This window comes from Bufo gargarizans, chromosome 4, assembly GCF_014858855.1.
Source record: "Bufo gargarizans isolate SCDJY-AF-19 chromosome 4, ASM1485885v1, whole genome shotgun sequence".
Taxonomy (NCBI): Eukaryota; Metazoa; Chordata; class Amphibia; order Anura; family Bufonidae; genus Bufo; species Bufo gargarizans.
The window spans coordinates 431,551,498-431,575,429 of NC_058083.1; the positions used below are offsets into that span (position 1 = coordinate 431,551,498).

The window sequence follows — 23,932 nt, forward strand, 5'->3', positions numbered from 1 at the left end:
AATACTAGGCCTCAAATTTATATCCCGCTGAATTTGAATACAATACATTGGGCCAAATAATATATTTGTTGTTGTGGTGAACCATAACAATGAGAAAAACATCTAGTAAGGGACGCGGACGTGGACATGGTCGTGGTGGTGTTAGTGGACCCTCTGGTGCTGGGAGAGGACGTGGCCGTTCTGCCACATCCACACGTCCTAGTGTACCAACTACCTCAGGTCCCAGTAGCCGCCAGAATTTACAGCGATATATGGTGGGGCCCAATGCCGTTCTAAGGATGGTAAGGCCTGAGCAGGTACAGGCATTAGTCAATTGGGTGGCCGACAGTGGATCCAGCACGTTCACATTATCTCCCACCCAGTCTTCTGCAGAAAGCGCACAGATGGCGCCTGAAAACCAACCCCATCAGTCTGTCACATCACCCCCATGCATACCAGGGAAACTGTCTCAGCCTCAAGTTATGCAGCAGTCTCTTATGCTGTTTGAAGACTCCGCTGGCAGGGTTTCCCAAGGGCATCCACCTAGCCCTTCCCCAGCGGTGAAAGACATAGAATGCACTGACGCACAACCACTTATGTTTCCTGATGATGAGGACATGGGAATACCACCTCAGCATGTCTCTGATGATGACGAAACACAGGTGCCAACTGCTGCGTCTTTCTGCAGTGTGCAGACTGAACAGGAGGTCAGGGATCAAGACTGGGTGGAAGACGATGCAGGGGACGATGAGGTCCTAGACCCCACATGGAATGAAGGTCGTGCCACTGACTTTCACAGTTCGGAGGAAGAGGCAGTGGTGAGACCGAGCCAACAGCGTAGCAAAAGAGGGAGCAGTGGGCAAAAGCAGAACACCCGCCGCCAAGAGACTCCGCCTGCTACTGACCGCCGCCATCTGGGACCGAGCACCCCAAAGGCAGCTTCAAGGAGTTCCCTGGCATGGCACTTCTTCAAACAATGTGCTGACGACAAGACCCGAGTGGTTTGCACGCTGTGCCATCAGAGCCTGAAGCGAGGCATTAACGTTCTGAACCTGAGCACAACCTGCATGACCAGGCACCTGCATGCAAAGCATGAACTGCAGTGGAGTAAACACCTTAAAACCAAGGAAGTCACTCAGGCTCCCCCTGCTACCTCTTCTGCTGCTGCCGCCTCGGCCTATTCTGCTGCTGCCGCCTCGGCCTCTTCCTCCGCCTCTGGAGGAACGTTGGCACCTGCCGCCCAGCAAACAGGGGATGTACCACCAACACCACCACCACCACCACCTCCGTCACCAAGCGTCTCAACCATGTCACACGCCAGCGTTCAGCTCTCCATCTCACAAATATTTGATAGAAAGCGTAAATTCCCACCTAGCCACCCTCGATCCCTGGCCCTGAATGCCAGCATTTCTAAACTACTGGCCTATGAAATGCTGTCATTTAGGCTGGTGGACACAGACAGCTTCAAACAGCTCATGTCGCTTGCTGTCCCACAGTATGTTGTTCCCAGCCGGCACTACTTCTCCAAGAGAGCCGTGCCTTCCCTGCACAACCAAGTATCCCATAAAATCAAGTGTGCACTGCGCAACGCCATCTGTAGCAAGGTCCACCTAACCACAGATACGTGGACCAGTAAGCACGGCCAGGGACGCTATATCTCCCTAACTGCACACTGGGTAAATGTAGTGGCAGCTGGGCCCCAGGCGGAGAGCTGTTTGGCGCACGTCCTTCCGCCGCCAAGGATCGCAGGGCAACATTCTTTGCCTCCTGTTGCCACCTCCTCCTTCTCGGCTTCCTCCTCCTCTTCTTCCACCTGCTCATCCAGTCAGCCACACACCTTCACCACCAACTTCAGCACAGCCCGGGGTAAACGTCAGCAGGCCATTCTGAAACTCATATGTTTGGGGGACAGGCCCCACACCGCACAGGAGTTGTGGCGGGGTATTGAACAACAGACCGACGAGTGGTTGCTGCCGGTGAGCCTCAAGCCCGGCCTGGTGGTGTGTGATAATGGGCGAAATCTCGTTGCAGCTCTGGGACTAGCCAATTTGACGCACATCCCTTGCTTGGCGCATGTGCTGAATTTGGTGGTGCAGAAGTTCATTCACAACTACCCCGACATGTCAGAGCTGCTGCATAAAGTGCGGGCCGTCTGTTCGCACTTCCGGCGTTCACATCCTGCTGCTGCTCGCCTGTCTGCGCTACAGCGTAACTTCGGCCTTCCCGCTCACCGCCTCATATGCGACGTGCCCACCAGGTGGAACTCCACCTTGCACATGCTGGACAGACTGTGCGAGCAGCAGCAGGCCATAGTGGAGTTTCAGCTGCAGCACGCACGGGTCAGTCGCACTACAGAACAGCACCACTTCACCACCAATGACTGGGCCTCCATGCGAGACCTGTGTGCCCTGTTGCGCTGTTTCGAGTACTCCACCAACATGGCCAGTGGCGATGACACCGTTATCAGCGTTACAATACCACTTCTATGTCTCCTTGAGAAAACACTTAGGGCGATGATGGAAGAGGAGGTGGCCCAGGAGGAGGAGGAGGAGGAGGAAGAGGGGTCATTTTTAGCACTTTCAGGCCAGTCTCTTCGAAGTGACTCAGAGGGAGGTTTTTGGCAACAGCAGAGGCCAGGTACAAATGTGGCCAGCCAGGGCCCACTACTGGAGGACGAGGAGGACGAGGATGAGGAGGAGGTGGAGGAGGATGAGGATGAAGCATGGTCACAGCGGGGTGGCACCCAACGCAGCTCGGGTCCATCACTGGTGCGTGGCTGGGGGGAAAGGCAGGACGATGACGATACGCCTCCCACAGAGGACAGCTTGTCCTTACCCCTGGGCAGCCTGGCACACATGAGCGACTACATGCTGCAGTGCCTGCGCAACGACAGCAGAGTTGCCCACATTTTAACCTGTGCGGACTACTGGGTTGCCACCCTGCTGGATCCACGCTACAAAGACAATGTGCCCACCTTACTTCCTGCACTGGAGCGTGATAGGAAGATGCGCGAGTACAAGCGCACGTTGGTAGACGCGCTACTGAGAGCATTCCCAAATGTCACAGGGGAACAAGTGGAAGCCCAAGGCCAAGGCAGAGGAGGAGCAAGAGGTCGCCAAGGCAGCTGTGTCACGGCCAGCTCCTCTGAGGGCAGGGTTAGCATGGCAGAGATGTGGAAAACTTTTGTCAACACGCCACAGCTAACTGCACCACCACCTGATACGCAACGTGTTAGCAGGAGGCAACATTTCACTAACATGGTGGAACAGTACGTGTGCACACCCCTCCACGTACTGACTGATGGTTCGGCCCCATTCAACTTCTGGGTCTCTAAATTGTCCACGTGGCCAGAGCTAGCCTTTTATGCCTTGGAGGTGCTGGCCTGCCTGGCAGCCAGCGTTTTGTCTGAACGTGTATTCAGCACGGCAGGGGGCGTCATTACAGACAAACGCAGCCGCCTGTCTACAGCCAATGTGGACAAGCTGACGTTCATAAAAATGAACCAGGCATGGATCCCACAGGACCTGTCCGTCCCTTGTCCACATTAGACATTAACTACCTCCCCATAACCATATATTATTGGACTCCAGGGCACTTCCTCATTCAATCCTATTTTTATTTTCATTTTACCATTATATTGCGAGGCTACCAAAAGTTGAATGAACCTCTCCTCTGCCTGTGTGCTAGGCCTAAATATATGCCAATGGACTGTTGCAGTGGTGGCTGACATGAAGCCTGATTCTCTGCTATGACATGCAGACTAATTCTCTGCTGACATGAAGCCAGATTGTCTGTTACGGGACCTCTCTCCTCTGCCTGGGTGCTGGGCCTAAATTTATGACAATGGACTGTTGCAGTGGTGGCTGACGTGAAGCCTGATTCTCTGCTATGACATGCAGACTGATTCTCTGCTGACATGAAGCCAGATTGTCTGTTACGGGACCTCTCTGCTCTGCCTGTGTGCTAGGCCTAAATATATGCCAATGGACTGTTGCAGTGGTGGCTGACGTGAAGCCTCATTCTCTGCTATGACATGCAGACTGATTCTCTGCTGACATGAAGACAGATTCTCTGTTACGGGACCTCTCTCCTCTGCCTGTGTGTGTGCTGGGCCTAAATATATGCCAATGGACTGTTGCAGTGGTGGCTGACGTGAAGCCTCATTCTCTGCTATGACATGCAGACTGATTCTCTGCTGACATGAAGCCAGATTCTCTGTTACGGGACCTCTCTCCTCTGCCTGTGTGTGTGCTGGGCCTAAATATATGCCAATGGACTGTTGCAGTGGTGGCTGACGTGAAGCCTCATTCTCTGCTATGACATGCAGACTAATTCTCTGCTGACATGAAGACAGATTCTCTGTTACGGGACCTCCCTCCTCTGCCTGGGTGCTGGGCCTAAATATATGCCAATGGACTGTTGCAGTGGTGGCTGACGTGAAGCCTCATTCTCTGCTATGACATGCAGACTAATTCTCTGCTGACATGAAGACAGATTCTCTGTTACGGGACCTCTCTCCTCTGCCTGGGTGCCGGGGCCTAAATATCTGAGAATGGACTGTTCCAGTGGTGGGTGACGGGAAGCCAGATTCTCTGCTATGGAACCTCTCTCCAATTGATTTTGGTTAATTTTTATTTATTTAATTTTTATTTTAATTCATTTCCCTATCCACATTTGTTTGCAGGGGATTTACCTACATGTTGCTGCCTTTTGCAGCCCTCTAGCTCTTTCCTGGGCTGTTTTACAGCCTTTTTAGTGCCGAAAAGTTCGGGTCCCCATTGACTTCAATGGGGTTCGGGTTCGGGACGAAGTTCGGATCGGGTTCGGATCCCGAACCCGAACATTTCCGGGATGTTCGGCCGAACTTCTCGAACCCGAACATCCAGGTGTTCGCTCAACTCTATCCCTAACCTGACTAAGTGTGCAGGACCTTCTTAGGGGGAGACAAAAGGGGAAGTCAGACAGGCCAAGACAAAATCTGAGAATACTGTCAGAATCAAGAAAGAAACACTCTATGTTAATAAAGGTCCTATAATCTTGTCCCCTAATAGATGATGCCAATGTTTAGTAATGATCTTATCAACTAGTCTATATCGAGAGTGATAGGATAAGATCATACGTAGTGTATCTTCTTGTTTCTGTTCTTCTGTTGTTGTAAAAAAGTGTTCCCTATTTATCAACCTCACTTTATCGAGGAAATAAATCTTGAGACATTGCAGAAGCTTATCGAAACAATGCCACAGCGATTGCGTGCCGTAATTAAAGCAAAAGGCGGTCGAACAAAATATTAGAGTGTGTGACCTTTTTTATTTTGGTGGTGACTTTTTTTTGGGACAGGCAGTGTATATCACTATTAACATCAGGGATTTTATGTATATTAATCTATTGCTTATATTTTAGTTTGTTTTTTCGATTGTATTGCAAAAGCACCTTGAGTGTTTCTGAACAGTGCTGTATATGCTTGCTTTGAAGACTTATTAAAGTGCATGAGGCTGATTTAACATTAGGTTGCCTCCCATCTGTTGATGAAACTTTTCTCCTGATAGGTGGATCCATTTTCTAAACGTGTACTTTAACTTTTGTATGTTCATTATCATACCATTGTTTTAACAAAGGGCCTGAGTGCCTGAAGCGCTTCAAGAAGGTGACGTTTTTTACTGCTTAAGTGTTTACTTTTTTATACAAATAAAGTGACCAGTTTGGAATACGACGGTGCTGGTTTTTTTCTCAGTCTTAAAACGCAGAGTAATAAACCAAGAAGGGTCAAAACCAGGAGGTAATGTCAGAACCAGAATTAGCAGTCAGGAGCTAAGTGACTAATGGTTTGACCACACAGTTAGTTTGCTGCATTCAGTTTTAGAAGCCAAAATCAGGAATGGATCATAAAAAGAGAGAAAGTATGAAGGATAGATATGACTTTTCCTAATTTTATTATTCCACTGCTTTTGGCTTCCATAACTGTATACTGTACTCTGTCTGTACTCTAACCGGCAGAAGGTGAAAAGTCCAGAACTGCACATAAAACCCAAAACTAAGTGTAACGGATCTCCTGGCACCCCGACCGGGTACCTCCGTCGAATGATGCTCCTAGTGCTTCCCGAGGACTCCAAGCACTCCACTTGACACTGTAAGCGCTGCAGACCCCACGAACCGCCGAAGCTTGGTTGAGGTCTCACCGTCTCCTACCCACCCTGGACCTACGACAAGACTCCAGGCTGGGTGAACCTCTCCTAAATCCAGAGAGCAGGAACAGCTCATAGAAGAGCTAATAGTATAGCCAGGGGAGTATAGCAAATCTTCAGCGTACAGCAATCCCCAGTGTCGATCAGTTACCCAAACACCAGCCTCAACATGATGAAGGGTAATAAAACAGGAACTCTTTATTGAACACACAGCATTGACTTATATACACATGACATACTGAGGACATGACATAGCAGCCAATCCTGTACAGTTTAAACACAAAACTAACCATATTCAACAAACACAATGGCATTGTCTGTGACGCAATCAACAAAATACAATTACCAACATAATGGGCTAACTTAATCACTCACAGACAGAAACCACACATTTTTCCCAAAACGGCACGGCACACCGTGAAAAATAGTGGCGGCTGGGGACTGCGTAACGAGGGACGGCTGCCGGCATCATGCTTCGGAAGGCCTCGGTGTCCCCAAGCCTAAATAGCAACATTTCCACGGCCAGTAATTTGGAAAGTTGCGCATTTAGTGCTATGGTCTGTAGGTGGATGGCTGGATATATGCGCTTGTGTTCAAATGCCTGGGGTAAGGACATCTGTATGCTGAGCTGGAAGTGGATGTGGTCGCTGATGGTGCTTCTGAAGATCCAGGTGCAGGGTGGGAAGCCTCCAGGCCTGCGCCTTCGACAGGGGACTGGCAAGCACGTAACACAGGGGAAGAGGAGGCAGTGGTTCGTCGAGCATGCAAAGATATGGCGATGGCCGCCGGCGCCATGTTCTTTTGCCTTGTGCTGAACTTTGACCCATGACACATCCATCAGGTGGGACAGGACAGCCAATTGAGATGTTTCAGTGCATGGACACTCCCCCTGCCCTATAAATAAACCCGATCTGGCAGCCATTTTACATTTTACATTTTTTGCCTGTGTACGGAGAGGTTGCTGTGTGGAGCAGGGACAGACTGTTACGGACACCAAACACTAGCTAATAGAGCCACAAAAGTACTTTTAAGGACTGGTATAGGTGTGCTATCGATAGTTGTGACATACTGAGGGGTGTGATATACTTATAATATACTTTCTAACATAGAAAGTATATTCTAGTGCATTTGTATTGTGCAGCAGTTGTGTGCGGTTCTGCTGTGATATACCTGTTGCCCCAAGAAAAACTGATTAAGGAGTGCGATATACCTGCTTCCACAAAATACTAATTGAGGGGTGTGATACACCGGCTTCCACAAAATATTGATTGAGGACTGCGATACACCGGCTTCCACCAAATATTGATTAAGGGATTTGATATACGAGCTTCCAGAAAATACTTATTAAGATCTCGCGCGTGCACACAGGGCTCTGAGAGGCTGGCGCCAGAGTGCAGGTCATACCTGGGTTGAAAAGCCAAATCGAGAAGTCCGCACGGGCGCATCAGACAGTGCCCTGTGTGCACGCGCGAGATCTTACAGCAGGAGTAGGGGGGAGGGAGGGAGAACGAGAGGGGGCACAGAGGATTAGGAGGCGGTGCAGAAGTCTGGAAAGGCGCCTCGGAAGGTCCCCGAAAGAAAATTTTTCTCCCACAAGGGCATCCCAGAGCTATATGGCCATGATCAGCGGCAAGTGAATGTATCTCTGGCACACAGTGTCGGTGCCAATATACATCTGACCACAGACACATAGTCTAGCAAACACGAGCAGGGAAGGTACATAACTTTTACTGCCTACTGGGTGAGCATTCTGACAGCTGTCAAACATGCAACCAGTGGCACCCATGTGGATTTGGTGTTACCGCCACGGATTGCATGCAGGCCTGCCTCTTCTTCTCCTTCTCCTACTCCATCATCCGTCTCCTCCTCGGCTGACTCCTCCTTTTCCACTGCTACCGCCTCTTACGCTGCACCTCTTAAGCTCCCAATAACCTATTCGACGTGCCAGGTTAGACGATGCCATGCTGTGCTGCGGCTGTTGTGCATGGAAGCCAAGAGCCACCGGTCCTGCACTGCTTTCAGCTCTGCAGTCACAGGTCGATCAGTGGCTAACCCTGCTCAATTTGACAGTTGGTAAAGTGTTGTGCGACAATGGTGCCAATTTGCTGAGCGAGTTGAAACAGGGCAAAATGACACACGGCACGTGCATGGCACAAGTCCTGAATTTAGTCGTGCAGCGATTCGTTGGGGAGCTTGGTTTCTTTTCACCGCATCAGTGGCCGGTCATACACGACGCATGCAGACTTCTGCGGCCATTTGATGAGATCACTAAACTGGTCAGTTGCAGCCAGGGCACCATCAGTGATGTCGTACCTTACGCCTTCTTTCTGTAGCATGCATTGCGTTGTGTCATTGATCAAGCCATCGCGGAGCAGGAGCTGGAAGATGAGGAAGTCACAATGCTGAATGAATTCAAAGGGGGGGCTACTCCATCTGAGATAAGTCAGCAGGAGTCTAAAGAGTCAGAGAAGGATGGTGGCTGGGGGTAAAAGGAGCGAGAAGAGCAGGCTTCAAACTTTTCGGGGATCCCTGGTGTTGTCCGTGGCTGGGGGGAGGAGACCGAGGACAACATTCTCCCGGGGGATGAGCAGGAGCCAGGGCGCTACACCGCTTCCAATTTTTAGCGCAAATAGGGGCCTTTATGCTCCAGTGTTTGAAGAGGGACCCCTAGTATAAAAAGCATAAAGGGCAAGGACCAGTACTGTGTGGCAACGTACTTCGACTCCCGGTACAAACACAAAATGGTGGACATGTTACAAGCATCACAGAGGGCTGTCAGAATGCAGCATTTCCAGGCCTTGCTGCGAGAGATGCTGCATTCTGCTGTTGTGGGCGCTGGCAGAGGAATTTCCACCCACAGCGAAACAGGTGCGGATACCAATCCTACTGCGCCGGCAAGAAGTGGGATGTGTTGCTCACTTAGGATATGAGATCGTTCTTGAAGCTAACCAATCGACAGCCGCCCTCCGGATCCAGCCTCAGGAAACGCCTAGACCAAAAGGTGTCCGACTACTTCAGGTTAAGGGCCACTGTGGATGCTCTGAGAAGCGAGGAACCCCTGGACTACTGGGTGTGCAGGCTTGACCTGTGGCCAGAGCTGGCACAACTTGCCATGGAACTCTTGGATTGCCCCTCGTCGAGTGTCCTGTCCGAAAGGACGTTTAGCGCAGCAGGGGGGATTGTGACCGAGAAGCACACTCGCCTAGCTCACGACAGTGTGGACTACCTCACATTTCTAAAAATGAATGAGGCATGGATCTCGGAGGAATTCAACACCTATGACGACCACGTTTAATTGAATTTCCTTATGCCAGCCCACACATATCCGCCACCACCCAGAACAAAGAATGGTCCCTGTCTTATGTAAATACAGAGGCATAAAAGGCCTTTTCTGTCCAGTAAATGCCTAATGTTTGGGGCCTTTACTCCACGGGCATGCAGTAAAATTATTATCTAATGACTGTCTAATATACCTCCAACCACATAATCACTTGATCTTTTCTGTATGGTGAATGCCTAATTGTTGTGACGACCAAGTGTTATCGAATTTCACCTATTATCATTTGGGGTTTATTCAAGAGGGGAGATTTCATTAGCCATGTTTTTAATCCAATTTTATATTTTTAGTTCTTTTAAACATATGTATTTGACATGTATTTGTACTGGCATGCAGTAAAATTGTTATCCACTGATCGTCTAATATACCTCTAGCCAGATAGTCACTTGATCTTTACTGTCCGGTGAATGCATCATTTTTGGGGCCTATAATCTAACTGGCCAACAGTAAAATTGTTATACGGTGACTGCCTAATGTACCTCCAGCCACATAATCACTCGTTCTTTTCTGCACGGTGAATGCCTAATGTTTGGGGCCTGTACTCCACTGGCCTTCAGTAAAATTGATATCCAATAACCGTCTAATATACCTCCAGCCACATAATCACTTGATCTTTTCTGTACGGTGAATGCATAATTTTTGGGGCCTGTAATCTAACTGGCCTGTAGTAAAATTGTTATCCAATGACCGTCTAATATACCTCCAGCCACATAATCACTTGATCTTTTCTGTACGGTGAATGCCTAATGTTTGGAGCCTGTAGTCCACTGGCCTGCAGTAAAACTGTTATCGACTGACCGTCTAATATACCTCCAGCCACATAATCACTTGATGTTTTCTGTCAGGTGAATGCCTAATGTTTGGGGCCTGTACTCCAGTGGGCTACAGTAAAATTTGTATCCATTGACCACATAATGTACCTCGAGCCACATAATCACTTGTTCTTTTATGTCAGGTGAATGCCTAATTTTTATGGCCCGTACTCCCGTGTCCTAAAAATTTTCTAGGCTCCAGCAGGGCACATTTTTTAATAATTTCCCTTTAAGACGCATATAAATGGCCTCTGATTAAAATACATATTTTTTGTGGGAATTTTTGTCATTGATTCCCCTCTAGTATGTCACTGTCCATGTTGTGGGACTATTTGTGCACTTTTAGTAATTATTTGGTGGCTGCAAATATGACCTGAAGGTTTTTCTAGGTTAGCCTGCCATTAAAGTGAATGAGGCCTGCCACGAACTTGCGGTTCGCGAACATTTGCGAACCGTCCCGGCCGATGTTCGTCTATCACTAGTAAGCATCTGTTGCCCCACTGATACAACAGCAACTGGCACTCCACTGATACATCAGCGCATGGTACTTCACTGATACATCAGTGCTTGGTACCCCACAAATACATCAGCTTCTAATACCCCATTCATACATTAGCATCTGGTAATCCACTCATACGTCAGCGTCTGGTACCACACTGATATAACAGCACCTGGGACCCCACTGATTTATCAGCATCTAGTAACCCACTGATATGTCAACGTCTGGGGCCCCACTGATACATCAGCGTCTGGTATACCACTGATACATCAGCATCTGGTACCCCACTGATACTGTACGTCAGTGTCTGGTACTCGTTATTTGTAGTTGAATCAATTGTATTTTTTTATCATCAATCCATCCAGGAATAAGTAATGTATAAACTGGCCAACGTTTCGGTCCTATCACAGCCTGGGTAAAGTAAAAATAGTATACATGGGTATTTTATGCATAATCAATTCAACATTCCCAGATATAGTTTGTAGTAGGTTCAATTAGTAACATATATAGCAATGTCAAATATTCATGCAAAAGGTCGCATTACAATATGGTATACAGAGGAGCAGCTGCCGTTAATACAGGCCAACAAGGATCCCAAGAGTCATTTTTTTGGTGTAAAAAACGAGTGCTGTGGTTTATCTTTACCATATTACTCCACCTACCATTGAGCACCGTACCGAAGAAAAGAGGAATGCTGTCCAACAAAGCTCTTAGTGTCTGGTACTCCACTGATAACTCAGCGTCTGGTAATCTACTGATACGTGAGTGTCTGGTACCCCACTAATACATCAGCGTTTGGTACCCCACTGATACGTCAGTGTCTGGTACCCCACTGATACATTAACGTCTGGTTCCCCACTGATGCTTCAGTGTCTGGTAACCCCTCTGATATGTCAGCATCTGGTACCCCACTGGCACGTCAGTGTCTGGTACCCCACTGATATATCAGCACCTGGTACTCCACTGATACATCAGCGTCTGAAAACCCACTGATACGGCAGAACCTGGTACCCTACTGATACATCAGTTTATAGTACCCCATTGATTAATAAGCATCCAGTAACTCACTGATACATCAGCGTCTGGTACCCTACTGATTAATCAGCATCTAAAAACCCACTGATACATCAGCGTCTGGTACCCCACTGGTACACCAGCATCTGGTACCCTACTGATTAATCAGCAATACCCCACTGATACATCAGCGTCTGGTTCCTCACTGATACATCAGCGTATGGTACCCCACTGTTTGGGGCCTGTACTCCAGTGGGCTACAGTAAAAATTGTATCCATTGACCGCATAATGTACCTCGAGCTACATAATCACTTGTTCTTTTATGTCAGGTGAATGCCCGTACTCCCGTGTCCAAAAATATATTTTTTCTAGGCATCTGGTACCCCGTTGCACACCAAAATCAGTGGGATACCACCAGCAGTGTAACTCAACACAGCATTTAAGCTTTAAACATAATTACAGGAAACTAAGTTAGTGAGATAAGCTAGTGGGATAGAGCATTAGCTTTGACTTTAATGCTGGCTACATCTGTATGTCAGCATCTGGTACCCATTGATATGTCAGAGCCTGGTACCCCACTCATACATCAGCATCTGGTACCCCACTCATACATCAGTGTCTGGTACCCTTCTGATATATCAGCCTCTGGTATCCCAATGATACATCAGCATCTGGTACCCCACTGGTACATCAGCATCTGGTACCCCACTGATACATCAAAGCCTGGTACCCCACTGATACGTCAGTGTCTGATACCCCACTGATACATCAGCATCTGGTACCCCACTGATATGTCAGCGCCTGGTACCCCACGGATACATTAGTGTCTGGTACCCCACTGATACTTCAGAGTCTGGTACCCTTCTGATACTTCAGCGTCTGGTACCCCACTGATACATCAGCATCTGGTACCCCACTGATGCATCAGTGTCTGGTACCCCAATGATACGTCAGCATCTGGTACCCCACTGATGCGTCAGCGTCTGGTACCCCACTGATACATCAGCATTTGCCACCCCACTGATACATCAGCATCTGGTACCCCACTGATACATCAGCATCTGGTACCCCACGGATACATCAGCATCTGGTATCCAACCGATACGTCAGTGATGGTACCCAAATTATACATCAGCGTCTGGTACCCTACTGATATATCAGCACCTAATACTCCACTGATATATCAGTGTCTGGTACCCCACGGATACATCAGCGTCTGTTACCCCACTTATACGTCAGCGTCTGGTACCCCACTGATATATCAGCACATAATACTCCACTGATATATCAGTGTCTGGTACCCCACTGATACATCAGCGTCTGGTACCCCACTGATACATCAGCATCTGGTACCCCACTGATACATCAGCATCTGGTACCCTACTGATTAATCAGCAATACCCCACTGATACATCAGCATCTGGTACCCCACTGATACATCAGCATCTGGTACCCCAATGATACATCAGCATCTGGTACCCCACTGATACATCAGCGTCTGGCACCCTAATGAAACGTCAGCATCTGGTACCCCATTGGTATTGCAGTGTCTGGTACCCCCCTAATACTCACATCAGTGGACACATCTCTAAACACAGATGGGCACCTTCCCTTGTACTTTGAGCAATCTCCCTACAGTTAGATTTATGTAAGAGCTGCTAAGACTGCACTGACCCTGGAGACAGCTGATCACAACATAGAAGCTATTCCATATTTCGTGGCAGGGCACCTCTGATATAAATCCAGCCCTATGGCAAAGTGCCCACCTAGACTGGGAAATTTCACTTCCCAGATAAGGGACAGAAATGTGTAGCCAGAAGACATTATCTCATCCCAGATAAGCTGAATGACAGCTATTTTAAGTGGCCACTAATATGCTGTAAAGTGCACTGGAGAAATGACAGCAGCAGCAGAGCAAGTCATCCTGACACCCAGCAGCTCCAGAGGAGGATGCGGATGGTTCCTCTGCTCTGATGAATTTATTTGTAGGACATCTGAACGTGCAGTGACTGAAGAATCTCCTCCAGATCCTGAGGAGCAGTGTCTTCACACGCGATACATAATGCAGGGGCATAAAACACCTACTCCTATGACAGGGATTTCTGTATCCAAGGGTGAAATATCTCCCTGTCTCTTCCACTAAGAGCAGGAGACTGAGCTCAGTTGCAGCCTAGCTCTCTTTAAGACCAAGAAGGATCCTCCTCCCTCCATGTCTCTACCTCTCCTGTGCAGGGGCTGTAAATTACTGTCAGCCTAGCGCTGGCTGCTGCCCTCATCTCCCACCTCATCCAGCCTCTCCCTCATTATACACACATCTATTTCTTCCTCCCTCTGCTGAGCTTCATGAAAAAACTGCAAAACCAGTCAAGCAGGCTGCTGCAGTAGAAAAGTTGGCCCCCTTCACCTTGTGTGCATCCCTATCCCATTCATTGCAGTTGGCTCTGGAAGATCTGCAAAGCCTCCTTCATTGTTTCTTGGTGTGTTTATGGACCCTTGCCTCCCACCTCTGGTCAATTCAAGTTCATCCCCTGCTCCCTATAGCTGCTGAGCCTTGGGGGCTCCTTGCTGATCACTACCTTGCATTGGGGCTGATTGCTTCATCCTCGACCAACAAGTCCAAGACTGCCTCCCATCACTTCCATGGATCAGATGGAGCAGCTATTCCAGAATTAGCATAACTTTTAGCACTGCTCTGAGGTGCTTCACCTTGGTAAGGTAAGGTCCCTTCTATTGAGCCCTTTACATGCACCGAGAGAATGTGTGCTGCATGCTCCATTGTACCTGTGTGCTGCAGTCTATGTGTGAGCATCTCAAGGGCTTCATGCTATTGACCATGCAGCACATAGGTGGCTTTTTGGGGAGAGAGAAGTTAATATGCTGGCTGCATCTGACTGTGCTGGGGAATGTAATGGCAGGCAGCTCGGTATCTACAGGACTGTGGATCAATGTCTGAGACCCCCTCAGGACCCCCTCTAGGAGTCTGCTGCAGGTTGTAAACAGCAGGACTGCATAGGGTGTTACTGCTTGCCATTTGCTGGCATCTAGTATCATTTTCCATGCATGATTATGTGTGACGGTGCTAGATGCTTGGATTCTAGTTGAGTCATTGGGGACATTTTATTACAGGCCATTGCAGTCCATGGGAAAACTTTTAAGAACTTAGGTTCCTATGTGTCCCTTTACAACTCAACTGCATTATGAATGTTTTATATTAGAAAAGTAGAGTTTGAACCACGTAACTTAGTGGATCGGTAAACTTTGGGACTGCAGTGTTGCTGAAGGTGTCAGAATGACTCCTCTAAGTTAAGCTCCTTTTCGTCTATTTTAATTTTCTGCAGAATTTTGTCCTGATGTGCGTTCTCTTAAATCTGATATTTAGCCCCAGGAAGTCTTCCTGGCACAGTAGATGGCTATGAGCTGGATGCTGGTGTGACGCACAGTGATGCCTAATAGTAAACTTTTGTACATTTCCTCTTCTGTAGGCAACTTTTACGCAACCGTAATCATTTTGTGGTTTGCAAACCGCGGATCCTCAACATGCTGGCAGTGTTCTTGCCGTATTTTCCCAATAGCCCTGCCTATTCTTGTCTGCAAAATGGACAAGAATAAGACATGTTCTATAATTTGTGGAACAGCCGCACGGGTGCCAACAGCACACAGATTTTTTTAAGGACCCATATAAAATGAATGAGTCTGTGTGCGATTCGCAAAAAAAATGTGGATCGAATTCTGATCCGAACAACAGTTGTGTGCATGAGGCCGTAGATTGTAAGCTCTTATGGCCAAGGATCTTTGCTGTTTTCTCCCATAGGCTGATAATTGTTTTATTTTTATGTTGTCATTTATGTTTTGTCACACATTGTACAGCGCCACAGAATACAATGGTGCTATGTGACAAATATCGATACTTTTATGCATTATTTATTTATAGTGTGTGAGCTAATACAGATTATCGACTTTAGTCCTCACATTATGTTCTGAAAGCTGCTCAGTAGCTCTGGCAACAACCCACAGTGTATACCAATATTATTATACGCCTAAAAAAAAATAATTACGGTAACATAAAATAGATAATAATATACCATTCAATCAGTAATTCTTGGATAATGGTTCACGCTACCTATGTATTGCAGGCTTTCCAAGGGCTTATGTGCATGTAAATGTAAATGATCTGTAGGACGGGATTTTTGACATATACTGCATCTCTATTATACATATAAAGAGGCATGCACAAAGGCACGTTGTTCTTTACTGTTAGCATAATTGCCCATTTGATGATCCTTTTTCCTGGAGAATGTGGACAATCTTCCCATGTTCCCCCGGGAAATCATTGAAACAAAATCCATTCACTCTATCACTTAATAGAAATGCAAACCTGACACGGTTTAGGGCTGTTAGAGCTACGTATGAATGCTGTCTTCTGAGAAGGCTAGTTATGTCTTCAGCATATACTTTACAGATGGACCTCACTCCGTGGTCACCATCCGTCCTTGAAGAAAAGCCTAAGAAATGTTTAAATGATTTAATTAAATGCCATTAAAGGGATTGCCTGGTTTAAAAATCCCATCCTGAAATATCCTACTAGAAAACTGTAAATTAGTAGAAGGGGCAAACTGCCAGCTAGAGCACAGTGCAGCTGTGAAGCCGGTCCCTTGCTTTGGAGGACCAAGCACATCCAAGTATTACATGGGTCGCCCATGCATTATTCCTGTGGTGGGTGGTGCTGCTGAGAAATTGCTGCCAGTTTCCTGCTGCAGATAACAGGTGATTCCTGGGGACACCCTGGAATCTTCATATCTTCTATAATGATATAAAAATAACTGGTTGTAAGGACTAAATGACTGTATTTCAAATTAAAGGGGTATTCCCATCTTGTAAGGTGATAACATATTGCTGGGATGTCATCTCTTTATGATTGGTGGGAGTTTGACACCCCCATAGGGTCATTGGTGTATGGCTGTGTACCCTTCACTATTTTTCCTGCACACTTCACCTGGCTGTGAAAGGAACCCTTGTTTGGCTGACATCTCTCTCTTCCGACTCTCTCATATCCATACATGATCAGTTTGGGCAAGTGTGCATGTGTTTTCGCACAGTTCGGGCAGTAGCTTATCTCCCAGAAGGATCAGGCATTAAAATTCAGTTCACAAAAAATCCACAAATTGAGGATATCTTCTGTGTGCATTATGTATTTTTGTTACTCCCATGAATAGAAATACTGTACAAACAAGAACAGGACGTGTTTGATCATTTGTGGAACAGTCGCACCGATCAGCAACAAATACGGATGTGTTAATAGCCCCATGGAAATGAATGGTTCAGTGTACAATCTGCATAAACACGCAATAAAAAATACAGTTGTGTGCCTGAAGCCTAAGACTGTTGGCCAGTCCCATCTGAAAAAGGAAGATTTGGCTGACAATAATATTATGTCTTTGGGGGTCTTTAGAATTAGACGCAGCAATACACCAGTGAGTAGGATTTGTGGGGATCTTAGAGATGGGACCTAACCCCAATCATAAAGTGATGTCATATCTTAGCAATATATCATTACATGATGGCAATATTCCATTTAGATGTATAATTACTTTTAATCTAATGCATGCAACTTGCCTCCTGAAAATAAAGATTCATACTTACAGTTGTGTTCAAAATAATATCAGTCAGACATCACTAACCTGATCAGTCGCTGTTTTTGGTAGAAATGTTATTTCTACATGGCAAATAATTTACTAGCAGGTGTAGTAGAGTAATAGAAATCCAACAGACCCAACAGTTATGACATGCATGCTGCTGATTCTCTGTAATTCAATCACTTATTGAAAGGGACATGTTCAAAATAATAGCAGTGTGGAGTTTAATGAGTGAAGTCATTTATTCTTTGAAAAACAGGTGGCAATTATTGCCCTTATTTAAGGAAGGAAGGCAGCAAATGTTGTACATGCTGGTTACAGTGCATTTCTCTCTAAAATTTGGAGGAAAATTGGTCGTTCCAGACATTGTTCAGAAGAACAGCATACCTTGATTAAAAAGTTGATTGAAAAGGGGAAAACATATATGATAGGCTGCTTAGCTAAAATGATTGCAAATGCTTTGAAATGGGAACCAAAACCTGAAAGACGTGGAAGAAAGTGAAAAATTACCATTCAAATGGATAGAAGAATAGCCAAAATGGCAAGGACTCAGCCAAGAATCAGCAACAGGAAGATCAAAGGTCTAAAGTTACCTGTGAGTACTGTTACAATTAGAAGACGCCTATGTGAAACCAAGCTATCTGCAAGAAGCCCCCGCAAAGTCCCACTGTTGAAAAAAAGACATGTGCTGAAGAGGTTACAATTTGCCAAAGATCACATTGACTGGCCTAAAGATACATTTTGTGGACTGATGAAAGTAAGATTGTTCTTTTTGGGTCTAGTGGCCGGAGACAGTTTGTCAGACGACCCCCAAACACTGAATTCAAGCCACAGTACACTGTGAAGACAGTGCAGCATGGTGGCGCAAGCATCATAATATGGGGATGTTTCTCATACTAAGGTGTTGGGCCTACAGTGGGATGCGAAAATTTGGGCAACCTTGTTAATCGTCATGATTTTCCTGTATAAATTGTTGGTTGTTACGATAAAAAAATGTCAGTTAAATATATCATATAGGAGACACACACAGTGATATTTGAGAAGTGAAATGAAGTTTATTGGATTTACAGAAAGTGTGCTATAATTGTTTAAACAAATTTAGGCAGGTGCATAAATTTGGGCACCACAAAAAAGAAATGAAATCAATATTTAGTAGATCATCCTTTTGCAGAAATTATAGCCTCTAAACGCTTCCTGTAGGTTCCAATGAGAGTCTGGATTCTGGTTGAAGGTATTTTGACCATTCCTCTTTACAAAACATCTTTAGTTCATTCAGGTTTGATGGCTTCCGAGCATGGACAGATCTCTTTAAGTCACACCACAGATTTTCAAATATATTCAGGTCTGGGGACTGAGATGGCCATTCCAGAATGTTGTACTTGTTCCTCTGCATAAATGCCTTAGTGGATTTTGAGCAGTGTTTAGGGTCGTTGTCTTGTTGAAAGATCCAGCTTCAGCTTTGTCACTGATTCCTGGACATTGGTCTCCAGAATCTGCTGATACTGAGTGGAATCCATGCGTCCCTCAACTTTGACAAGATTCCCAGTCCCTGCACTGGCCACACAGCCCCACAGCATGATGGAACCACCACCATATTTTACTGTAGGTAGCAGGTGTTTTTCTTGGAATGCTGTGTTCTTTTTCCTCCCTGCATAACGCCCCTTGTTATGGCCAAATAACTCAATTTTAGTTTTATCAGTCTAAAGCACCTTATTCCAGAATGAAGCTGGCTTGTCCAAATGTGCTTTAGCCCACCTCAAGTGGCACTTTTTGTGCTGTGGGTGGAGAAAAGGCTTCCTCTGCATCACTCTCGCATACAGCATCTCCTTGTGTAAAGTGCACCGAATGGTTGACCGATGCACAGTGACTCCATCTGCAGCAAGATGATGTTGTAGGTCTTTGGTGCTGGTCTGTGGGTTGACTCTGACTGTTCTCACCATTCGTCGCTTCTGTCTATCCGAGATTTTTCTTGGTCTGCCACTTCGAGCCTTAACTTGAACTGAGCCTGTGGTCTTCCATTTCCTCAATATGTTCCTAACTGTGGAAACAGACAGATGAAATCTCTGGGACAGCTTTCTGTATCCTTCCCCTAAACCATGATGGTGAACAATCTTTGTCTTCAGGTCATTTGAGAGATGTTTTGAGACCCCCATGTTGCTACACTTCAGAGAAAATTAAAAGAGGAGGGAAACTTACAATTGACCCCCTTAAATACTCTTTCTCATAATTGGATTCACCTGTGCATGTAGGTCAGGGGTCACTGAGCTTACCAAGCCAATTTGAGTTCCAATAATTAGTTCTAAAGGTTTTGGAATCAATAAAATAACAACAGTGCCCAAATTTTTGCACCTGCCTAATTTTGTTTGAACAATTATAGCACACTTTCTGTAAATCCAATAAACTTCATTTCACTTCTCAGATATCACTGTGTGTGTCTCCTATATGATATATTTAACTGACATTTTTTATCGTAACAACAAACGATTTATACAGGAAAATCATGACGATTAACAAGGTTGCCCAAACTTTCGCATCCCACTGTATTTATCGCATACCAGGGATCATGAATCAGTTTGAGTACATCAGAATACTTGAAGAGTAAATGCCCTTGAAATGGGTGTTCCAACAAGACAACAACCCCAAACACACCAGTAAACATGCAACATCTTGGTTTCAGACCAACAAGATTGACGTTATGGAGTGGTCAGCCCAATCCCCGGATCTTAATCCAATAGAAAACTTGTGGGCTGACATCAAAAATGCAATTTCTGAGGCCCAAGAAATAAAGAAGAACTGTGGAATGTAGTCCAATAATCCTGGGCTGGAATACCTGTTCACAGGTTGGTTGACTCCATGCAACACAGATGGACAGCAGTTCTCAGAAACAGTGGTTATGCAACTAAATATTAGTTAAGTGATTCAAAGGAAAGCAAAATCTTCAAACATTTTTCAGTTTATATAGTGAATGTTTGAGTTTGTAAAGAAGAATACAAACACTGCTTTTTTTTTGAACAGTCTAATATTCACTTCTCTTCAATTTTTTTTTTAGAAGAACAACCAAATTTGATATATTTTTCTTCATGTTTTTATTTGAAATAGAATGTGTAGTGTTCCCAATGCATTTGTGTGTATGGAAATAAAACCTATTAGAAGGATTTTGAGCTTTATTTTGAACACAACTGTACCTGCCATCCACCGCTCCGATCCTCTGCACTGCATCCACGTGGTCCATCTTCTTGACCTTGCAGTGTTTATATCCGATGCTACATTGTAAATAAATAGGTAATAAATGGCTTGAGCGGTGATATGCCACTTTGTGGCCAGGTCCTGCTGAAGCCATTTATTGGCTGCAGCAGGTGACCAGGCCTATGCAGCGCCGGATATAAACACTGCGGCGACTGGAGCATAAACACAGTGGAGGTCACAGTGGTGATCATGTATGAATGCGGCACCTGTATAGTACAATGATCGGGGATGGCGCTATCGCAGCTCCTTGTCATTGCACCCACTACTTACAGAAAAATGCCCTTTATGACCAAGTAATTCATCACAAAGCAAATTATTTTGTAAAATTCAGCGAATCAGCCGAATCAAACTTTTGTAAAATTCGCTCATCTCTACCTATAAGCCCCACCCTCCGATGCGACAGCATTTTGTGACCCATTACACGCAGACAATCCTGCAAAAAATGGGACTGTTGTGAGGTATGGCTGTCTACACAGAGAATACAGTAAGGTAGAGTGTGCCTCTAATGCAGCAGCAATATGAAATATGTATCACTCCTCTTGGCAGGTCATGGGCCAGGAAAATAAGGATTCTGGTCTTTGTGGTCTATAGTTTATCTGGTTTAAACCCCCCATTTTGAAATACTCTGTTACGGCATTCTGAGTTAACAGAGATGAGTTCCTCAGTTAAAGGAAGGAAAATGTGTGCCATTCTCTGGAGTACCACACACATCCTTAAAGGCTGTGTATACATTTGGGGGCATTTTTTTAAAAATGATTGCATTTTACTTATTTTGGGCTAAAAATCTTTTTTTTAATTGGTCTTTATTAAAAATGTTCAGCCATTTCTGAGAAACAGGGGTTAAAAATCTGTCTGTTTGCAAGCCGTCACAGTCTGTTTTCTTTGAATCCTGTCATCTGATAGCTCATGTGTAGCTCTTATCTTTGATCTGCTGACCTCATAAACACGCAATTAAGCCATATTCTTATTCGTTTGATACCAGTTACATAGTTACATAGTTAATATGGTTGAAAACAGACATCCATCCATCAAGTTCAACCAAGGGATAGATGGGGTCGAGCTACTATATAATTCAGGTGACGAGTTTCAAAGGAAACAGACTATGATAGTTTGCAAACAAAATGATTTTAACCCTTTTTGCTCAGAAACGGCTGAAATTTTTTGGTAAAGACCAATTGAAAAAAAGATTTTTAGCCCAAAATGAGTAAAATGCAATCATGAAAAAAAATCCCCCGAAGGTGTTCATAACCTATAAGTTTCTTGGTTAATCAGTTAATTTCAATGGGCACTATGTTTATGGAATGCTTCAAAGGTTACATTCAGACAAGATGATGTCTGATGATGAGCCAAGATGATGGCCCCAGTGTCACAGTGAAACTGGCTCCCACTTACTGGTACTTGTCATCACACTAAACCTTTTTCCCACTTCTTGCTGGAATATCCCTGACATGTTAAATACTTTGGCCCATAGGAACCTCATACAGCACCATAGATCCTGAGATAGACAATAGAGGGGGAGGTTGTTACATCACAGAATTAAAAAAATCATTTATTTATTTTCATTATACTTGGAATGCGTGCAGATCCCTGATGTTAATATCAGCTTTGGTTGCGTTACTTTTCAATGTGTCTTTCAACCAGAGCAGTAAAGCACTGATTGCTGGAAGACTGCTGCTTTGATTTATTTATTTATTTTACTTGGAATTCACAATTTTACCTGTAAGACACAATATTCCATAAATGCACATTTTGGCCTCATTTCATAAGAAATATGGCTGCACTCCAGAGATGGTGTCTTTAGATTCACTGAGACCCTTTTTAAGTGGGTCCCTTCTCATTTAGGTTCTGCCGCAGTAAAGCACCTACTAGGGGAGCAGCCCAGGAGGCTTACAGCACCTCTGCTGCCCGATCAAGCCCCCAAACCATTCCCCATATAGGCACAACACTGCAGGAACACAGTCTACTACACAGTACTACAACCAGGGGTACAGTGAACAAGAGTGAACAACTGTTAAAATAACTACTTAAAGTGGTCATACATCTTCAGGGGCCTTTTAGGCAGACCCGCCTCATGTGGCCGGACATATAGATGGAAGCATACTTACCCGCTCCCTGCGTCTGGGTTCCGTCTTGTTTGCTGCTGCAGCCAATCATTGACTACAGTGGTGATGCATACCCTTTGTGTCATGTCCATGGATCATGTGATGCAAGGGATATGCATCACCACTGCAGCCAGTGATTGGCTGCAGCAGCCATCAAACTGGATGTAGAAACGTGGGCAGGAGAGTGCTGCAGCACCTCTGGGGGAGCGGACGAGCCATTGTCCCTAAGGCCCCTGGAGATAGGAAACCCATTTAAGGCTACTTTCACACTAGCGTTCGATCGGATCCGTTCTGAACGGATCCGCTCATATTAATGCAGACGGTGGCTCCGTTCAGAACGGATCCGTCTGCATTAGAACTTAGAAAAATTTTCTAAGTGTGAAAGTAGCCTGAGCGGATCCGTTCAGACTTTACATTGAAAGTCAATGGGGGACGGATCCGCTTGAAGATTGAGCCATATGGTGTCATCTTCAAGCGGATCCGTCCCCATTGACTTCCATTATAAGTCGGAACGGATCCGCTCGCCTCTGCACGGCCAGGCGGACACCCGAACGCTGCTTGCAGCGTTCAGGTGACCTCTCACTGAGCGGAGCGGAGGCTGAGCGCTGGCAGGCGGATGCATTCTCAGTGGATCCGCCTCCACTGAGAATGCATTAGGGCCAGACGGCTGCGTTCAGGGCCGCTTGTGAGCCCCTTCAAACGGAGCTCACAAGCGGACACCTGAACGCAGGTGTGAAAGGAGCCTAATATGGGTAGAGAAGAGTTGACTGATTGAATTTCAACATCCGATCCTTCTCTTCTCCCAGAGTAGTGTCTGACAGTTGTTTCTCTCTCTCTAGCCATTTACATTAGGATGGTTTCACATCACATTTTATGCCTCCGTTTAATGTATACGTTAGAAAAAAAAAGGATATAAAAACACAGCACACAACGTTCTTGTATCCTGCAGAGTCCGGAAAAAAAATAAAAAGTTAACTTTTTTTTTATAATGGTAAAAAAAACAACATAGCGTTCTATTGTAAAAACAAACGGATATTGTGAACAGATGCCACTATATTGCATCAGTCTGAGGCATCCGTTAAATACATACATTTTTCGTATACGTTAAACGGATGGAAAAATGTGAG

At 45.6% G+C, this 23,932-nt stretch overlaps 1 protein-coding gene across 1 annotated transcript in view; it reads left to right on the forward strand.

Annotated features, from left to right (window-relative positions):
* Positions 1-13,962: 13,962 nt before the first annotated feature.
* SYNDIG1 (synapse differentiation inducing 1) overlaps positions 13,963-23,932 on the forward strand; it is a 348,350-nt gene continuing 338,380 nt past the window's right edge. The window contains exon 1 of the mRNA XM_044291433.1: positions 13,963-14,539. The gene's annotated coding sequence lies outside the window, so the exon portion shown is untranslated. The remainder of the gene's footprint in view (positions 14,540-23,932) is intronic.